This window comes from Antechinus flavipes, chromosome 3 (genome assembly GCF_016432865.1).
Source record: "Antechinus flavipes isolate AdamAnt ecotype Samford, QLD, Australia chromosome 3, AdamAnt_v2, whole genome shotgun sequence".
Classification (NCBI taxonomy): domain Eukaryota; kingdom Metazoa; phylum Chordata; class Mammalia; order Dasyuromorphia; family Dasyuridae; genus Antechinus; species Antechinus flavipes.
In genome coordinates, this window is record NC_067400.1 from 569,229,490 (window position 1) to 569,247,931 (window position 18,442).

An 18,442-nucleotide genomic window follows, 5' to 3' on the forward strand; every position below is an offset into this window, starting at 1 on the left:
CTTCAGAGGTTTTGTGTAGCTGTTTTCAGACATTCTTCTAGGGAATATTAAGTTTTCAGTTTTTCCAAGCTGGTATGATCCAAGAAGTGTGTTGACTACTCTCCTGGCCTATGCTTTGGTATGTGAGTGATCACAAACAGCCTTTTCTACCTGAAGAGGTGAGGAAGATTTCAGATCTACTCTGGCTATGAGTTCAAGTGTGCTAGTATATCTCCTTATCCTGGACCTATTAAAGTCAGTACTTCATCCTGGATCTGAATATGGGCAAAGCAACAGAGTCCTGCCTCAATGCTAGCAAAGAAACCCTGATGTGGGTGTGGTTCCTTTAAGAATCGACTTATTCCTTTCTTTCTGATTCCCAACCCCTTCTAGTTAATTATCAAGGATTTTTTGATTCACAAATCCTGGTCCCTTTGAATTCCAATAGAAGATCCCAGCCTGTCCTTAACCCTAACCCTAAATTCGCCAACTTGGGGTTATACCCACAGGTCCCTCTAGCTAAATCTCCCATTATAAAGGGGCCAAGCTGGGACCCCCTCTTTGCAAAGACCCCAAACATGCCAGCCTTATGCCTGGCATGTCAAGACCCTCTGTCCACTGGAACTCTGTGTCCAGTGCCCTTCTTATCTCTACCTTTACTTATTTCCCTAACTATACTTTAATCTTATTTCCAAACCCCATAATAAACCTCTTTTATCAATCTAACTTTTTGGGCCAATAAAGCTTTTATTGGGAACTCGCACCACTACTAGACTTATTTAACCCTGTATGCTTGCTCTGAATGCAATGAGGTTGTAGGGGAGCTCCATTTGACTCCATGTACCCCGAACCTGCCATTAGACCTCAACTAAACCCTAATTTCATTTAGGTACCCCATATCTAGACCTCATCAACCCTTGTAATCTCCTTCTGACCAGTTGTGTGACCCTCCTACCAATCTGTGGACTGAGACCTTTAGAAACCACTGCCACCACTGCTACTGCTCCCACTGTTGCCAATTTAATGACTCCCAAGACTTGCTCCTGATTTGCTTTAGCACCCTAGTACTACAAACCTTTCCTGCTGACCTTCCAAGCTGTTTTTGGTGTCTGTGGGCTGAGAGGTCTGGGAACCTCCATTGTTGCCATTGATTCAGAGACCCCAAGGCCTGCTCCTGGTCTGCTGGGGCCCATTGCACTCCCACCCCAGTACAGCAGACCTTTCTTGCCAACTTTCTAGATTGTCTTCAGCTGGAAAACTGTTTCACTTTGTCTTTTTGTGGGTTCTGAAGCTCTAAAATTTGTTTAGAGTTATTATTTAAAAGTATTTTCAGGGATTTGGGGGAGAGCTTAGGCAAATTCTTGTCTTTACTCCACCATCTTTGCTCCCCAAAGGAAAGATTAATAAAACTGAAAATTAAAAAACAAACAAACCATTGAAATAATAAAGCTAGTAGCTGGTTTCATGAAAAAAAAAAATAAAACATTGGTAATTTGATTTTAAAAAGAAAGAAAATCAAATATGAGTATCAAAAATGAAAAGGGTTAAATTCACTGCCAATAAAGAGAAATTAAAGCAATTATTTGGAGTGATTTTGCCCAATTATATGCAAATAAACCTAATAACCTAAGTAAAAATCTAAGTATGAAAATATAAACTATCTAAATTAACAGAAGAGGAAACAATAATTAAATAACCCTATCTTAGAAAAAAAAAATTGAATGCTATAAATGACATCCCTAAGATTAAAAAGAAATAAGGAATATATGGATTCACAAGTGAATCCTACAAAATCTTTAAAGAACAAATGATTCCAATACTATATAAATTATTTTGGAAAACAGGCAAAAGAGTCCTACCAAATTCCTTTTGTGACCCAAATATGGTGCTGATGCTTAAACCAGGAAGAATAATAAAAAGGAAAAAAACTATAGACCAATTTCCTTAATAAATACTCAGGCAAAAATTTTAAATACTGGCAGGGAGATTACAACAATATATCACAAAGATAACATACTATGACTAGGTGGGATTTATACCAGAAATGCAGAACTGGGTTCAATATTAGGAAAACTATTAGCATAATTGATGATATCAACCATAAAAACAACTAAAACCATAAGATTACCTTTTAACACAACATTTATTCCTATTAAAAACACTAGAAAGCACAGAAATAAATGGATCTTTTGTTAAAATAAGTAATATCTATTTTTAAAAAATCAACAAGCATTAATCTATAATGGGGATTAGTTTCCTAAAAAGATCAAGGGTAAAACAAGGATGTCCCTTATTACTATTATTAATATTGTACTAAAAATGCTAGCAATAGCAGTAAGAGAATAAAAAGTAATTGAAGGAATTAGAATAGGCAATGAGGAAATAAAACTACCACATTTTGCAGATGAAAGGACGTTATACTTAGAAAATCCTAGAGAATCAACTAAAAACTAATTGAAATGTTATGTCACAATTTTCTTTTATTGTCCTAACTCAGTTTCCCTAATTATCCTGACCCCTGTCCTGACTCAGTTTCTCTGCTCCAGTTTATAATTATCAGCTCAAAACTTAGTCCTGCAAAATCTCCCCTCCCTCTTTATCAGAATATTTGATAAGGATAAAAGATCTTATGTTTTAGAATATTAGAATGCCTCTCTCCATCCCAAGCTATCGGAATGTCAGATACCATCTTAGCAAGATGCCTCTACCCATCTCCTCACCCTACCCTGTCAGAGTCCCGTTCCCACTCTCAGCACCCTGACTCTGCCCCTGCCTCGCTCTACGCCTTGAGTTTGAGCCATGTATATTTATGAGTTCTCAATGAACTCACTTGGGTGACTGGATTCTTGGAGAGGATAATCTTATTCAGCCCTGGGACCAAACCATGGATCCATTTGGTCCCAGTAAATTTCTCCCTTTAAATAAATTATTAAATACACTCATCTCTATCTTGCCTCAGTTTCTCTGGCATTACAACCAGACTTTCCATATATTACCAACAAAGCCCAGCAGGAAGACATAGAAAGAGAAATTACACTCCTCTATTCTCAAAGGACAGGCACAATAGATAAAAAAAAAACTTCATTCAAAGGCAGGGCTACTCTTTACACCAGAGACTGTCTATATCCCAATAGCTGAGAGATTGGGTTGGCAGCAAGAGTGAAAAATGCCTTGAGCTGACAGATACGGAAGTGATTGCTTTGAGGCAGATGAAGATAACTGGCCTTGGCCATAGTAGTCATTACTCAGGGGACTTCCGGTGCCCAGCAGGAGATATAAGCTTCAGGGCACTAAGATCCATGGTCTGAGATCTTTTTACTTGAGAAGGTTGGCCACAAGGCAGTAGCAAAAAGTGAGACTCCCCACACAGATGGAGGATGCCTAGACTACCCTAAGGAGAGGCTGGGAGGAGTTGGGATTTTTGCAGTTGGTTTGGATGAAAAGTAGGAAATTTAATGAACTAATACAAGAGGTCTTCTAGGCACAAGATAATATTAAGTAAATGGTTATGTGACTGGCCAAGGTACTGTGTCCTTTATTCTGATCCTGTTTCCTTATCTGAAAAAATGAAGAGGAGGACTAGATGATCTTTAAGATTTCCTTTCAGCATTAACCTTATAAGAGTAAATGATTCTATGAGTTCTATAAGTGAACTTGCCTAAAGCTTCAATTCCCAATTGAATACAAAAATGAAAGATGATCTCTCATAAGAATGTGGCCTTGACCTATGCCCTAATTGTGACTTGAGACTTTGAAATAGCAAGGTGAGTTATACCTAAAAGCTGCAGGTGTTCTATTATCTTAGATAAACATTTCTCTCTAGTCCACTCCCATCTCTTAATTAGCATTTAAGTACTTAAAGAGTAAAGAGTTTGTAATTTACTAGTATTCTTTTGTTTCTGGCATTTAGGGTATAATCCTGAACTCCCCCTAAGACAATGAAAAAAAAAAAAAGGTGTGTGTGTGTGAATTTCTGGTTAGGGTATATATAATCTTGTGTTTTGCATTTTGCACTTCTTTACTGAGGACACCTTGTCTACTAAGAGTTGCCCTTTCCTCTTTTGCTTTTCTACTTTGAGAATCTGATTTTAATTTGGGTTGGGGTTATAGCTGTCCTACACACAATCAATAAAATGAGAAACAAAACAAAACATCTGGCCATTTGTCAGCTACAAGAAAGTTTAAGGACTTAAAAAAGCAGCATCTGCAAAATTTTCTCCATAAAAGCCTTTCCAAAATTCAATTATGAATGGAAAACTGCACTAGTAAATGAAGTGAAATTCACTATAACTGGTCACAGTGAAGGAAAATGGCTGAAGCCAAACACTAATTTTTAAAATGTCATATTAAAGTGGCTAATGATCAAATATAGTTTCAAGAACCCAGATGAGAAAACTCCCTAAAAAGGCAAATGGGATATGTGCATGTGTATGTATGTACATATATATGTGTGAATGAAAGAAATTCAATAAAATGAACCAGGTACTTTTACAACAATCTGTAAGCAACATTCCAAATGCAAAGGATCTTGTCAGTGTGGTGTAGTGATATAATTGTACTGAAGTATTTAAGGGCTAGGACAACTGCTCAGTCACAGCTCTCAGCCACAAACACAAGAGAAGATGCCAGATTCCAAACTCCATCTTTGACCAGCTACTTTGTAGTTCTCCTGCCTCCTTCACTTTTCCACTAAAACCAAGGACTCGGGCTAATCCCAAAGTCCTCCAGAGAGCTAATCTGGATTTTACAATTTAGCCTTGTGCAACATATTTTAAATTTCCAAAATTAATGTTATTTTATACAATCATAAATTTGAAAACATTTATATAAGGAAGCATATGTCTGTGACAATCAATCAACAAGTCTTTATTAAATGCCTAATATATGCCAGGCACTAAGATAGAAGCTAAGAATACACTGTCCAAAAAGAAATCGTTTCTACTTTCCAAGAGCTTAGCAAACACTTTGTACGTATGTAAGTGGCAAAGTAAAAAGAACTTATTGCTAACAAGGAGCCCTAACAGGTCTGTCAATAACTGTGTGACCTTGCAAATGTTACTTAAGTAGATCTGTGAGCCCTCACTTCCTTATCTGCAAAGTGATAAGTTCATACTACATGGGCTATGAGGTCCTTGACAGCTGGCATTAGATTATTCCAGAGGAAATGACAATAGGGGAGAAATCATGAAATCTGCTGCTAATTTGCCTTGTCAACTTGAGTAAGTCACTTCTCTCTCAGTTTCAGTTTCTTCACCTACAAAAGAAAGTGGCTGCACTAAATAATCTCCAAAGTTCCTTCCAGTTCAAATATTCTAAGATTATTTTTTTATCTAGACCAGTGCTTTTATCAGTATAGTGTAGAGACAGAAATTTTCCCTACTAATGTAGTAATGAAAATTACTTTTAATCTTCACAAAGTTGCCCAAAGTACTACAAAGTGTGGGCTTGCCAAGACATGGCAAATACATATATATCCTCGGTCTTCATGAACCTTCAAAGACTGGGGGTTAGAAGCATATATATGTATGTAAGGAAGCTTAGAGAATCTCCTTTCTCACTCTTGGCTGTTGTTGTTATGAAGAACAATAAAACAATACAAAGCAAAGGTGCTTCCTAGAATCCAGGTCCAAAGATGATCTTTCCTACTACTTTGTGCCTGTCTTATATTGCTATGTTCTATACTGGTACTATTGGATATTGTTGAACATTTATGTATTTGTTATATGCTTACTTGCTAAAAACTTGCTTCTGTTTTCTCTACCAAGAAAAATTATCTTCAGATTGAGGACAGAAGAAAATAAAGAATCCAACACAGTTTTATCAAAGAGATAGTAATTTCCATACTGTTGTATAAATAATCTTTCTAATATGAGGAGAGGATTCTGGGAAGATGGTGAAATAGGATGGTAAATTTCAAGGTCTCCCAATTTCCCCACGAATAGAACAAACTTACACCTCAAGGCAAACACAGACTGATGAAAAATCAAGAAGACTTGGGGCAGAACTGGGGTCTTCCTGATACAATCTGAGAAGATCTGAAGAAAGACCTCTAGCCAGGATTTATCTGTCTGAGGGTAGTTCCACAAACACCAAGTGCTAATCCCTCAGGCTAAATGAGTGTGCCTGAGCCTCAGCAGGAATCGCATAGACTTTCACTTACAGACTGTTTGTCAGTGGGGGTTAGAGTCCAGGGAGGTAGAGTGAACCTTGGTTGATTGGGAACTCCAGACCCAGTTATGCTGCTGAGGGAAGGCCCTGGGCAAGAATGAACCAGCACCTGGGGAGTGCGGAGGCAATGGGGCAGGGACACTGCCGGCTGTGGGCACCTGCTGGAGAGTAGAGTTCCTGGTTTGGGGTCCCAGGTCAGAGAGGAGAGTTGAAGGGAAGTTTAAGGCACCATCATCCCATCCCATAATTAAAGGTGCTTACACTAATACCTCTTACTAAAACAACAACAACAACAACAACACCACTGGCAAAGAAAAAAGAAACTTATGATGGAAACAGTGAAAACTGGGATTCATCTTCAGAGGAGAACATTTTAGTTAAAAAAAAAAAAAAAAAAAAAAAAGCTTTTATCCCAAAGAGTATAATGAAATGGCTTCCTGTCCAGAGAAAATTTATAGAAGAACTCAAAAAAGAATTCAAAAATCAAATGAGACACATTGAGGAAAAACTAAAGAAAAAATTAAAACCATCCAAGAAAAACAAGATTATGAAAAAAAAATTAATCAATTAGAAAAGAGGTACAGAGTCTCAAAGATGAAAACAACTCTTTAAAAATTAGAATGGGGCAAGGGGAAACCAATGAAGCTATGAAAGACCATGAAATAACAAAACAGATTATAAAGAATGAGAAAATAGAATAGAATGTGAAACATCTCATAAGAAAAACAACAGATCTGGAGAACAGATCAAGGAAAGAAAATATAAGAATAATTGGATTGCCAAAAAGTTGGGATCAAAAAGAGAATCTTGACACAATAATGCAGGAAATAATGCTAGAAGATTGTCCTGGAATGATAGAACATGAGAGGAAAGTAGAAAAGAAAAAGAATCCACCAATCACAATCTCAAAATGATCCTTTGTGGAAAACATATGTATATATGTGTGTGTGCATGTGTGTATATATATATATATACACGCATGCACACACACACACACATATAAATATATCTTTTCTTAACTATAACCTGCTTGAGGGTGGTGGGGGTAGAAGGGGGAAAAAAAGAATAAAGTAAATAAGGTGCACAGCAGAGAACCAAAGAACAATTTACAAGGAAGTAAAGAAAAGATGGTCACTCATAAATATAATTTCTTCTACTAATATATATACACATTCTTAAATAGGTATTTGTTGTTACATATTTTGAAGTCTTCCTGATGTTCTGCTGGGCATACGATAATGTTCTCTTTTATTTTGTTTCATTTTGTTTTGTATTGCTTTTCTGTTTTTCTTTTTGCTTATTCCATTTCTTCAAATAAAATAAATTGGGGGGTGGGGGAAGTCTTTAGTGGTTCCCTAATGATTATATCAGGAAAGGCCAAAGTCTTTTGCCTGGCATTAGAGAATGTCACCTCCAATGCAATCTTTCTTTTGCAAATATCATTTAGTAGACAAATATTATTAGATAGTCACACATTGACAGAGCTGACTGGGTTGGCTTGTCAATAACAAAAAACATGAAACCTATAAAATGTAGCCTTAAAGGTACTTTTCCAAAAAGTTATCTCACGAATATGTTAAGATCATACAAGATTATTTGATGGATACAACTACTAAAGATAAGGTTGCTCAGTGGCCGTTTGTATATCAATATTCCGTGAGATGGATATTAAATAGGTATCCATATTCTTGCCAATCATGTGCAAAGTCCAAATAGAAGAGAAACTTCTTATGAATGATGAGGTAGATGCTCTTGACTGTGGAAGATCCTGTGCTAACTGCATCAAGTCCTAAAACATTATAGAGATTCTCTAATGACATGTATAATTGCTCAAGGAAAACTGGCTTAGTAAATCATATAGAAAAAAACCACATGGATGAAGAATGCACATTGCTCAAACTATGACATACAATTAAATTAACAGTCACCTGAGTTAATTTATGAGTACATATATCTTGGACAGGTACACCAGATGGATAATGAGCTAGATTGAGAATTAGAATAAGAAAGCAGGGAAAATCACAGTTGGAAAATTATTTAACATTTTCGATGATCTCAAACTGTTCCCTACCTTCAAAGCCTAATTTTTTAAACACTAATATTCTTCTGGTAATGTCAAAGGACTGCAAATCATGGACACTATAATATTCAAAGAATTGCAAATGAATATTCAAATAGCAAATGAACAAAGGATAATAGAAAGATACATGGTGAGTGTAAACAGGCTGCATAATGATGACTTAAAGGCTAAAAGTGCCATGGGACATCCAAAGAAGTAGAGAGGTCAATCATGTAGCAAGCATGAGATATAATAGACAGTATAAGTGTTGTACTATGTACAGTAAATATTAAAAGATCCAATACATTAGATATATTCTCTGTGGAGGATTTAGAAAAAGCATAGACTGGAAATGCATATGATGAGAATTCATTGTTGTAGTCTGTACCACTAGAAGCAGTGCCCACACTAATGAGATCACAGATCTATCCAAGTATCAAAGCAGAAGTTTATTATTGTTATCTGGGCTTCTGCCATCTCTACTCCTGGACTGAAAATTTCATGATGGATAAGACAGTGTCTCATTTACATTTTGTTATCTTGTCTAGCACTTAGCAGAGAAACTTTTTGTTTAAAAAAAGTTTCTAAATAATAGTTATTAAATAGTTAAATTAATGAATAAATGGCAAAAGAATACAATCAGAACCTAATAAACTACATTCTAGAGTATTGAAAGAAATTGGAGGTGTGAGTTTTGAGTTTCCTTCAGTGATCTGTGAAGATTTTTGAAGAATGGAGAAGATGGTCAAGAACCAAAGACTAAAAAAGCACTGATTTTGATTCTCAAAAAGAGGAAGAAGATGGATACAGTAAACTTGAATTCAATTGCTGGAAAAATTCTAGAATACATTATTAAAGAAATAATCTCTGAGTGAAAGAAAGACAGAGTTGCTGAATGGAAAGAGAGCCTGTCTGGCACTCAGAAAGATGTGGATTCAAGTTGTATTTCATCTTCTGTCTTAGACAATCCTCTAAGATTTAGTTGAAGAACAATTGTTGATCTGCATTGGTAAAAGTTGTTTCCTCACTAGGTATAATCTCCATCAAAGAAATAAAATTAACTAGCATGGGTTCACAAAGAACAAATCAGGCTAAAATGACCTCACTTCCTTTCCTGACAGGTTTACTAGACTGACCAATCAAGTAGGCTCTAACATCTTAGGGACAATGATGTTTATTCTTCTCAACAACCTGATTATCCTTCTATGAACATGTTCTAACATGTTAATATTCTTCCTACAATGTGCCAATAAGAATAAAAGAAATAAGATAAGATCTAACAAAATGTAATGGAGATTTCCTCTCCCTTATTCTGGACATTATGTAATTCTATACAAGGATCTTATGACATTAGCTTTTTGAGCTGTCAAATAATTCTTTGAATTCCTGTTGAGTGTAGGATTCCTCGGGGTAATTAATTTACCACTAGTGAAGAAACCAAAACGGGAAGCTGAGATTTTGCTAAATTAAGAAGCACTTCAAAACTCAATTCTGAGTTTTTATCTGAATTAGAAATTATTTATTTATTTTTAATTTTAATTTTTTTGCTGAGGCAACTGGGGTTAAGCGACTTGCCCAGGGTCACACAGCTAGGAAGTATTAAGTGTCTGCAATCAGATCTCTGGTCCTCCTGACTTCAGGGCTGGTATTCTATTTACTGCGCCACTTAGCTGCCCTCCTGAGAGTTTTTAAGAGAGAGAAAAAAAAAAAAAGGTTTATCAAAACCTACACACTTAAAATCTGCTAAGGATTACTATGGATGATTTATAAATAAATCAGAAAATAGACAGATTAAATATTTAAAGAATATGTATGGAATGAATATGGCATGAAACACAAATGTTGGAAAAACAATACAACATTTTAAGTCCTTCACATATAAATGTATGTAGCCATTTTTGTGCCTATCCCCAAGGGCCTCCCTTGCACCACACAGTTCCATAGCCCAACATAACACCTTTGGATTTCATTATTTTCGCTAATTTATTATTCAGTAGGCAAAACAAGTTGAGCTACAATTCTGAAGAGTCACATCTCATATTCATCATCAAAGCCAGTACTTCACAACTACCCCAAGGCTCATTTCTCCAATTCATTAAGTAGCACTCAACATCTCTAAAGTTCTTTCTGGTTCTAATCTAGGATGTGATAATCCTATTATGTAACTGGCCTTCCAAACACTGAGCTTTGGAAACGTGTACATCACCTTCATTATCAAAGTGTATATCCCTGGAGAGTATATAGCCAAGGTAAGTGAATTTATCCATAACATTCAAAATTTCTTCATTTGCTCTCACCAATGGTTCCACATATGGATGGTGTGGTGCTGGCTGATGGGAGCACCATGTTTTTGTGGTATTAACTATTAGGCCAAAATTAGCACAAGCAACAGAGAATTGATTCATACCTTATCCCAAAAGAAAGTGTGTGAGAGCAGACTACTTTAAGCTGCTACCAAACTGAAGGTCTATAGAGCCGTTGTGCTGACCTCATTGTTGTAGGTTTATGAAACCTGGATAGTCCAACTGAATTTCCTTCATCTGAATTGTCTTAGGAAGATTCTGAAGATCATCTGGCAGGATAAGATACCAGACACTAAGGTCTTTTCTCAAACTAAACTGCTAAGCATTCAACTCTACTGCAAAGAACACAATTCCATTGGGCTAGCTACACTTTTCGAATGCCAAATGTACATTTGTCAAAAAAGATTGCATTATGGAGAATTCAGTCTCTCTGAAGAACTTTGGAATCGACTATATGACACGGGAGACATTGGCACAGGAGACTGCTCAACATGGCGTGCCCTCCTCAGAGAAGGTGTTGTGCTCTATGAGCAAGGCAGAGTGAATTAGCTCAGAAAAAACATGAGATGCATAAAGTTAGAGAAACCATCCCAAATTTTCATAGAAACTAATTGTGTACAATCTGTGGCATAGCATTCTGAGAACATATTAGTTTAATCAGCCATCATCAGAGACATTAACTTGATTTTAACATAATGATGTCATTCTGGTCCTCTCTGAAAATGAAAGACACCAACTAGCCATGTAACTGGCACCAGGTCAGACCCTGAGGCACAGAGAGAAGGAGTTCCAGAAGAGGCCTATGATAAAGTCACTAGCTTTGATTTATTTAGTTTTTATTATAAGCTAGGTACTACAGTATACCTAGGGATAACAGCAACAAAACAAAATAGAACCTAAAATCAAGAAACTTATATTCTGATAATTATCAATATATACAATGATAATCTTTTTGATATAAACATAAAAATGTCTTGAAAGAGGAACTAGAAGGGGGAAAACACGAATGAGGAGTAAAGGAGGTGCCACTTGGACTGAACCCTGAAGAGAGTTAGGGATTCAAAGAGGCAAAAGTGAGGAGAAATGGCATCTTAGGTAGGGGTTACAAGACTATGCAAAGGCATGGAGGAAAGAGATGGTATATCGTGTAATACCAAGTAATAGGTAAAAGCAAATAAGTCAGTTTACCTGGAATTGTGAGAGGATTATTAACATGAAATTTATCTAGAAAATCAAACTATAAATTCCAAACAGAGGAGTGGTGGATTTTTTTTAAAATCCTAAAGGCAACAGGTTGAAACCACTGTGGTTTCTTAAGCAAGAGAATGACATGGTAATTCTTACACTTTAGGAATACCAACTGGAATTTGTGTTGAGAATGGATTGGAAAAGAGAGAGACTAGAGCCGGGTATACCAATTAGGGAACAGCCTAAGTGAAAAGTAATAAGGGTTTGGGTTAATATGGTAGCCATGTGAATAGAGACATTTTTGGTAGATTGGATAATACTGAACATGAGTAATTTGTTTTTTTCTTCTCTTAGTTAAATTGATGGGATTCTGATTGCTGCTCCCAGCCCACCCCAACCCAAACCTGCCCCCAGGTCCAAGTCCCACAGAACTAATTAATCATGGATCTTACTAGAACAATGAATAGATCATTAGGGTTATCACGTGATGTTTACCACAAAATATAACAGAAATCAGTCAATAAGAAAGTAATACTAACAGGATCAAGAATAGGACATTGGACTGCAAACCTCAATAAATCCTTCAACATGGCACCTGCACAGTTCCCCCTTCTTTGCTGTCTTTGGGTGAATCTGTGTTAGTTATACTATTGTTGCCATAAATTAATATCCCACAAATAGGCTTTTCTGTATGCATTCTGAATAACCAGATGCCACCAAGATTTAAGGGCCTCCCCAAGTTGGCAAACTCCTCCTATAAGCTCAAAATCTATATTTCTTGTGATGTAATATTTGGGAGTCAATTTACCACAGGAATCTCAGGTACTATGTGGCTATAATTACAAATTTTTTTTTTCCCTTAAATTTTCCTTCAAGAAAAAAAAATTGCATATTTATCTGGAGAAATAGTCAATGTTCATGGCTGGGCAGCACCAATAAAGCAATATAAAAAATCCACATTTAATGATATTTCAAAAAACTAAGGAGACATTTTATTGGATTAGACAAACTAATAACTACATTTATTTGGAGAAACAAAAAATCTTGAATCTCAAGGAAAATTATGAAAAAAGGAATTTGGAGGTTTGCAATCCAGATGTCAAATAATATTATAAAGTAGTATTCATTAAAAGTATTTTAGAAACTCTACAATGAATCAGAAATAAATTAACTCAATTCAGTTAACACACTCACCTGAAAGAAGACCTAAATTAAGATCTGACTTCAGACACTAGTTGTGTGACCCTGGGCAAGTCACTTATGCTCTATCTGCTTCAGTTTCCTCAATTCTAAAATGAGGATCATAATAGTACCTACCTTACAGGATGCTGTGAGGTTTAAATGAAATATTATCCATAAAGTACTTAGCAAAGAGCCTGGAGCATAGGTGGCACTTAATAAATACTTATTCTTTTTGTCCCCTTTCCTTCTTTTGTCATATCATTAAAAAATTAGAAGAAAACAAGATCAGATACTATTTTATGCCTACCAACCAGAGGGAGAATTCTTAACCAAAAAAGGGATAGTAGTAGTTTAAAAAATATAAAAATCACATGAAACAGAAAAGATTTTGCATGAACAAAATTAACAGACAGTTGAAAAAATAAGCAGTCACCTGAGAAAAAGCTTTTGTAATTAGATAATCAAGATAAAAGGAACACAAATAATAAGATCAAAAGTTATTCCCCGGTAAGAAATATTTCATATCAAAAGATATGAAAAACAATTCTCAAAAAAATTACAAATTATTATGAACATATGATTGTTTCAAAACACTCTCAATAAACTGACAAAAGTGAGAAACCTATGAATAGTTCATGCAGGAGGATCTGTGGAAAGATAGGTACATTCATACAATGTTGAATTATATGACTTTGTCTAACTATATTGTATGAATTTATCTAACTATCCTGGACATTAATTGTAATTTTTTAAAGAAAATGATTAGAACCTCCGATGCAGGGATATCTGCTCAAGAAATAAAAGACAAGTCCCAAAATATTCACAGAAGTATTTCTTATACTAGCAATGAACTGAAAACAAAGCAATTGAGTATTGACTTGGAAAGGGGCAAATAAATAATGGAATATCATTGTGATATAAGAAAAGATGAATATCATGAACTCAGATAAGTACAGGTAGAAATAGATGAACTAAAAGAGAAATTAACAGAATTGTGAAAAAATATAAACTAACAAAATGTAAATGGAAAAACAACTAAATAATCAAAACTTAATGCTATCAAATTATAAAGACTAAGTTTAGTCTGAAAGAAGATGTTTGAGAATGTACTTGTCTTCTTATAGCAAAGACTATCTGGTGTAAAATAATTCAGATAGAGCCAGATTCAGACACCTATTGTGCCTGATCTTCCTATCTTCCCCACCCCAATCCAACCACCATGGATTGACTGAGATAAGAAAGGTAAGACAAGTATTATTTTTCCTATTTTGCAAATGTGGAAATCTGGACATGTGTATATACAACTAGTGAGTGGCAAATTAGGGACTTTAACCCAAATCTTACCAAAGCAGTATCATGGTAATATGTAGTGCATAATCTAATGGAGGTATAAAACAAATTTAATACAATATAATAAAACAAAGATAAATACAAAAGAATTTAAGTGCATCAGAAAACATAAACTATGTACTATGTAAAACTGGGGTGATGGTCATTATCATCCTAGGGTCAAGGAAATATGCATAAAGCAGGCAATATTGGAGTTAGATTTTAAAGGATGGATAGGAAATTAAAATCAATAGATGAAGGTAGGGAAAGATGATACTGCATGTACACATAATTGTGAAGGCAAACATACAGAGGCAGAAAGGCACAAATATTTTAAAGCTCTTTTTCTTTTGAATGATGCTATTACCAAAAATTCCTAACTGGTTCCTTTACCTCCAGTTTCTCCTTGTCCTAATACGTCCAATATACCACTGACTAAACTTTGGGTACTACAACTATCTCATGTCAAATCAAAATTCTTCAATCTCACATTCAAGCTGGACTTAATTTACCTAAAGTAGTTTAAAATAGAATGTATACAATCTTGAAGACCTAGTTTTAGGTCTAATGTGGATACTTACCATTGGGTGACCCTGGACAAATCACTTAATTTCTGTGAATCTCAGTTTTCTCATCTGTAATATGAAAATAATAACATTTGTATTATCTATCTTAAGAGTTATTGTGAAAAAAATAGTTCTAACTTTAAGAACCTATATAAATATAAGTGATAACTATCATTTTCAATTAGACAGACCACAAACTTTCCCCACTACTCAGGTCTAGCTCCTTACTGTCATCAAAGACATAGTTAACACTGCTGGCTCAGGAGGCCCCCTGTGCCTTTATTTATCACCCATATCCTAGTCATCCTTCAAAGGCCAACTCAAATCTCATCTGTATTAAAGTGCCTCCAAGGCCCATAATGATTCACCTTTTGTAGCTTTCCTTGAACTTTACAGTGTGTACTAAACCCTGGGTCCAAATCGTTGTTCATCTCCATTGTCTGCTGCTGATATACCTACTCTCGTACTCATACCCACACATACCCATTACCTCTCCCATCCCCACAGAATTGAAAAGCTCTATAGGATATCCATTAAGATGCAAGTGGAAATCTAGGCCAGAGATGTCCTTCATCTCTTTGATGCTTCCCAAGTGGATAGATGGGCCAAAATCCTTTGAAATATTACAAATCTCTTACAGGAGCCTCTGCAAGTTTTAGGAAGTGAGAGGCAATCAGTACAATACCATTTGTACACTGGAACTTCTGGAGCATCTCAACATCCATAGGAAATCTTCCTATACTTGGACTCTGTACTGAATACGTATGTCTTTCTCAGGTTTACGTTTTGTATGATGTTTATTAACAGAAGGTTAATAAATATGGTTATTCCTGTTATTACATCTTCCAAGGTATACTGAGTGATACTGATATATGTACTGGAATACAGCTTGTAAAAGGCAGTTTTTTTTTTTTTTTTTTACAAGTCCAGTGTTTCTAAATAATTAATGAACAAAAAATACAAAATGTTACATTCTCTATATCTTTTAGTCAATTGTGAGGTAGTGAAGATGTAGTGTACAATTAAATATTACTTACTAAAGCCTAATGGTTCCCTAATATCCACATCAAAGATATCTTCAGTTAATTTTTCATAAAGTTTCTGTATTGGTGGGGTTCTCTTGGGAAGTGTTTGGCAGTATTAACAAAGTTTGAGAGCCTCCCATCCCCCCCCCCCCCCAGGTCTTATTAGTATCTTTTTTTCTTTCAATATATCAGCTCAGATATCAGTGCCTCAATGTCCTTACAACTGTTTTGCTTCTAGCACAGACCTCCTCTCTATATACTTTTTCCAATCCAATTATTTTTCTGGTCTTCTTTCTTTTTAATACTATTTCTTCCTCCTCTGAAACACTTCAAGGAATGTGACATTCAAGTCTAAGTATGGTGGTTTCACTGTTCTTGATGAAAAAGAAAACTGTTAAAATGTTTTCCTGCAAAGTAGAAAAAAGATTGGCAGAAATGAGGCACAGACCAATATCTTACACAATACCAAGATAAGCTCAAAATGGATAAATGATATAGATACAAAGGATATCATGAGTAAATTAGTGGAACATGGAAAAATGTATTTTGGGGTTTATGGATAAGGGAAGAGTTTATGAATGAACAAGAGAAAGAGAGGATCAGAGAGGAAATAAAATAGATAATTCTGATTACATGAAAATTTAAAAGCTTTTACATAAACAAAAAGAATGCAGGCAAAAGTAGAAGGAAAACGACACCGGGGGAAAAATTTACAGCAAAATTCTGATAAAGGTCTCATTTCTCAAATATGTAGAGAACTGAATCAAAAATTTCTTACAGATATAAGAGCCACTCCCCAGTTGATAAATAAACATTCAAATGATAAGAACAGGTAGAATAAATCAAAGCTATCAAGTCACATGAAAAAATGTTCTATATCATTATTGATTATAGAAATGCAAATTAAAACAACTCTGAGAGTACTGCTACTACTGGGCTTATACCCCAAAGAGATACTAAAGGGAAAGGGACCTGTATGTGCCAAAATGTTTGTGGCAGCCTTGTTTGTAGTGGCTAGAAGCTGGAAAATGAATGGATGCCCATCAATTGGAGAATGGTTGGGTAAATTGTGGTATATGAATGTTATGGAATATTATTGTTCTGTAAGAAATGACCAGCAGGATGAATACAGAGAGGCTTGGAGAGACTTACATGAACTAATGCTAAATGAAATGAGCAGAACCAGGAGATCATTATATACCTCAACAACAATACTGTATGAGGATGTATTCTGATGGAAGGGGATTTCTTCAACAAAGAGATCTAACTCAGTTTCAACTGATCAATGATGGACAGAAGCAGCTACACCAAAGAAAGAACACTGGGAAATGAGTGTAAACTGTTTGCATTTTTGTCTTTCTTCCCGGGTTATTTTTACCTTCTAAATCCAATTCTTCCTGTGCAACAAGAGAACTGTTTGCTTCTGCACACATATATTGTATCTAGGATATACTGTGACATATTTAACATGTATAGGACTGTTTGCCATGGGGGGGGGGGACGAAGGGAGGGGGAAAGTCAGAACAGAAGTGAGTGTAAGGGATAATGTTGTAAAAAATTACCCAGGTATGGGTTCTGTCAATAAAAAGTTATAATTATGGAAAAACAAACAAACAAACAAACAACTCTGAGATACCATCTCACACCTATAAGTTTGGTTAACATGACAGAAAAAAAATGACAAATGCTAGAGAGGCTATGGAAAAGGCATTAATGCATTGGTTGATAGTCTAATCATTCTGGAGATCAATTTAAAACGAGTCCCAAAGGGTTATAAAACAGCATAACCTTTGATGTAGCAATTTTACTACTAGGTCTGTATACCAAAGAGATTAAGAACAGAACCCACTTGTACAAAAATATTTATAGCAATTCTTTTTGTGGTGCAAAGAATTGGAAATTAAAGGGATGTCCATCAACTGTGAAATATCTGAACAAGTTGTGGTACATGAATGTGATAGAATACTACTGTACATTAAGAAATGATGAGCTAGGGGCAGGTAGGTGGCTCAGTGGCTAGATCACCAGCCCCAAGTCAGGAGAACCTGAGTTTAAATCTGACCTCAGACACTTAACACTTTCTAGCTGTATGACCCCTGGGCAAGTCACTTAACCCCAATTGCCTCAACAAAAAGCAAAAAAAACCCAAACAAATAAAAAATTATGAGCAAAGGAGGGCAGCCTTTCCAATTATAAAATTGTGACTTATGATTCTGTTCTATTCCACATTGTAATTAGTGATTTGAATAAAGGCATAGATGCCATATGTATAAAACTTATGCGTAATATGAAACTTAGAGGGATAGTTAATGGATAGCATATCTGAGATAGAAAAAAAAGATCTTAAGCTAGAATGAGATCAAATAGTGTATTTAATAAAAACAAATAAAAAGTCCTAGACTTTTTTTTCTTCAAATTTTCATTACATAAGTATATGCTAGGAAATGGCAGCTAGATAAGAGTCCATGTGAACAGCAGCTGAGTTTTCAGTGTATTGCAAACTCAAAAAGAGTTGATAATGTGATCTTTATTTCAGTTATTTCTGTTTCTATTATGATGGATACTTCCTTCACAAACAAAGAACAGAACCTGTATATATTTTAGCAAGTGGTCTCTTTGAATTACCCTAGCTATAAATAAATA

At 35.4% G+C, this 18,442-nt stretch overlaps 1 protein-coding gene across 8 annotated transcripts in view; it reads right to left on the reverse strand.

The window, feature by feature from the left end:
* Positions 1 to 18,442, reverse strand: part of SCMH1 (Scm polycomb group protein homolog 1) — a 181,877-nt gene that overhangs the window by 137,326 nt on the left and 26,109 nt on the right. For all 8 annotated transcript variants that reach the window (XM_051987899.1, XM_051987892.1, XM_051987894.1 and 5 more), the window contains exon 2: positions 14,790 to 14,843. The gene's annotated coding sequence lies outside the window, so the exon portion shown is untranslated. The remainder of the gene's footprint in view (positions 1 to 14,789; positions 14,844 to 18,442) is intronic.